Below are 3,802 nucleotides of genomic sequence, written 5' to 3' on the forward strand. Positions count from 1 at the left end.
TGCGTCGAAATAATTTCGCCCCTTTTTGTTTCGCGTGTCATCGGTCCCGTTAAAATTTGTTTCGTCTTAAATATCAAACGTAATCTATTCTATACCGACCTCGTTAACAAACAACGCGACAATAATTTTCTACGCGTAGCTGTAATAATTCAATTTAACTCGTGCGGTTATCTGCGCGTATAAACGTGGCTGACGAGTATCTTTCGAATTAAGTTTCTAAAACGAGTTAATTTCATTTCACGCACTTCATGCACCGAGGAACATTCGTTACTTTTACTCTTACTTTAATATATAAACGATATTATTATTTGAATCAGTATTAACTTTTTGATTAAATTGTTGCCGTTTTATCGTTTAAATTATAAGAATATGTTTAATTATTTGATTATAACGATTTCTCGTTTGTTAACAATGTTTTTTAATTCCGATACGTTATTAATTAATTAACAAGGATCATATGTTAATATTTATAAAATAACATATTTATTTCGAATGTTACGAATGTAATTTTTGTTTTGTGCGACAAATGTTGTTGGTATTCATTGATTTTTCATTTTCTTGTTATATATTTCGCATAAAATCATTTTACCATCCTTCTGCCTTTCAACATTATCCCTTTTATCGTCCGCATAAATAAATATGCAAATAGTGCGATTTACATATACCTACATTTACAATTCTAAACATATATTATTATTTAATATTCATCCTATAAAAAATACATAATGTGTAACAGCATTTCCAAATAAAGAATTCCTCGTTGTAAAATTTAGCTGTAGAATTTTAATGTGACATCAGGCCCTGTCAGCCTAGTCTATGTTTATTTATTTAGAATTTTAACACATACCACCGATAGTTACTTCGATTTTCTAGTTTACTCCTATTTAGTCCCATTCGATGGTTGTGTACCAAGCTGGATGGAAATTGCTTCGACTCGAACATTTCGCTTCCGTTACGATGATAACAGGATCTCGGGTGATGTGTAATTCGCCTATAGGAGAAACGAGATAAATAAGGATCTTCATTCGGCGCAGCCTGCGGCTTTCCTTCGTCAAGGAGCCCGATCACTCGTTACAATTTCGTCGATCAGACATGGAATTGTCCGTTCTTGGTCGGAGTCGCCTCGAGCGACTTTTCCTCGTACGAACGGAATGCGTGCGGAGCCCGCGGAGCTTGTGGATGTGATGGCTCTGATAAGGTTCGAGCTTGCGCTAGTACGTTAACTCTTCGAACCGTGACGTCGCATTTACCAGACGAACGGCGGAATAATTCTCAATTCACCGGCACGATCGCGAATTATTCGTTAATTTCACGAATTCCTCACACCAATTAATTTCACGATTTTCCGTTCCCTTTTCCCTCTTTTAATTTCGTAGCACTTTCAGCTTGTCGCGTTCCCGTTTACCGCGGCTATGCCATGATTTGTTTCATTTTTAACTTGTAAATGTTTCGTACAACGATCGGTGGGATTCCTTGCATGTTTCCACGCACTTTTATTACGGCGATATCATGCACGCGTAACTTTTCCGAAGCCGTCGCGTCGTTTCGTGCGCCGTTCCCTGTATACATTTACAAAACAAAACGAACGATTTCTTCCTCTACCTCGACTCTTGGAAACGCTTAATACGGAATAAGAGACGAATTAGCTCCTTCCCGTACGATTCGAAGGAAAGAAATTTTCTTACAATATCATATTCGTCGTTTCATATTTCTTTTTATCTCGCGATTAACGCGCTTTCGATCCTTTGATAACGAACGACCGAGAACTACGTTTCTTTTGTAACGCTGAACGAGGGGGAAGAAAAAATGGCAGAGTTGAAAATTATGCTACCGAGGAATCGTGGAAAGCGCAAGCAGTAGCCACCAGGGTGCATTTTCCTTCTTAGAGGATGGTAACGGTGCGCGACTATGGTAGATCGACCGTGAAACTAATGTCAGTTTCTTCTCGTATAAACTGCATACCGAATATCCGCAAACTCTGCGAAAGCATAGTTGCTCTCCTATCTTTGTGCACCATTTTTTTTTCTCCTTTTCCTTTTTCGTATTCTTGTTCTCCTTTTTACTCGAGAATCTTTGTTTCAACGACGCAACGCCACGTTGGAAGGCAGACAGTAGCACAGTGGGTAGCCGACTACCACATTGATAGCCCTGGTTCGAATCCCGTTCGATTTTTCATGGTTGGGTTAGGTCGATCGCACACAGTTTCAAACCACTCTGAAACTAGTTGCATGCGATCCAGGTAAAACAAAGACAGTGGAGTAGGTAAAACAAAGAGCGCAAACGGTTTGCAACACTAATTTCAAATCGGTTGCGCCGTGTGCGATTAAAACGCGCGTTTTAATGTTTTGTCGCGTCGGTGCCGGTACGTGTCGTTGCCGGTCCGTGTCGTATAGTCTGAATCGACCTTAAGGAGTATGAAGAAAAAAGCCTGTTGGCTTAAAATAAAGGAAAATGATAAAAACCAAGAATGGATAATGATGAAAATGTCTCAAAAAATTGTATCGGTGCAATGCAAGGAGATTATCGCTTGAGCACCTTAAATAAAAAAACTCAAACTCAAACGCAACGTTGGCGTACACTAACGTACAGCAACCGTGTACCGTGTACAGTGTACGCGAAGATGGAAGATCGAGAGATAGCGCTAGTCCGAACCTGCGACGGTGTCCAATAATTAATCTTTCAATTTTTCATTTATACATCGCGTTCGTCTAACAACGGAAACGAACAACGTCCAAAACCGGTACACATTTTCCACTCGTAAGACAAGCACGTCTCTTCTTCTTTATCGCTTTACAAAAACTGCCGCGATGTTTTTCTCGAGACGACGTATCGTTCCGAGCTACTTCGCGTCATGCGTGTCCACGTCGGTAACCCTTCTACCTACGTATGTATATTTTTCGATGATCGATAAACGAGTCGGTTTCGACCCCTATTCTTCGCTCGGATTATCGAATCAAGGTACAGGTACAAGGTACAGCACCGCACGATTATAGATATTTTCTCGACGTTACGGTGAAATTTCTCCGAATAATACGATCACGTTTAAACAGTATTAATGGGATATTTGTGTCCGCGTTCATCGACAACGAAAACATCTGTTTCCATGATCTCTCCTATCTATCGAAACAGTGTTTTCGTTTCATTTTAAGAGCATTATCTTGCTTCGATAGTAAAGCAAACGTGGTTAAACTCTCCCCGCCGAAATAAAACTGGCAACTGTTACGTTTGTTCGAATTGTTTACAATTCGATCGGCCGCGCAAAGGTGAATCGTTGGTCGACATTTAGTTGCGTATAATTGCGAAAGCATCTCTATTAGATAGGAGAAACCTACATGAATATTCAACGGGACTCGGTATTAACTGCGTTATAATCTCGTACACCGAATATAAGCAACGTGTAATATTGTTTCGTAGCATTGTTGCTCTCCCCTGTAATTTTATTTCAAACAGTGGTTAATTTCCACTAGATAACGCAGAATCCATGTTTAAATTCGTATCGGTCACGAATTCGCTGGAATACACACGGCAAAAAAAGTCGAGACGTTAAAAAAGAGAATGGTAAATAAGCGAATAGGAATTGTATTTTAACATTAATAAAGTAGAAAAATAGTAGAAAAGAGAGTGGATATCGAAATACCGACAAATACGTTCGAAGAAACCACAGGTTTCTTCCAGGTGTTCGTGACGGAAGGGGTACGGTTAGATTTCTGTCCCCAATGGTGGTGCAAGCTCCGGTGTCTCTCATTGGTCTTACTGATCTGTGACGTCACTACGCCGGCCTATGTATAAGGTGAAGCACGCG

The sequence above is a fragment of the Hylaeus anthracinus genome, unplaced genomic scaffold (assembly GCF_026225885.1).
Source record: "Hylaeus anthracinus isolate JK02 unplaced genomic scaffold, UHH_iyHylAnth1.0_haploid 0, whole genome shotgun sequence".
NCBI lineage: Eukaryota > Metazoa > Arthropoda > Insecta > Hymenoptera > Colletidae > Hylaeus > Hylaeus anthracinus.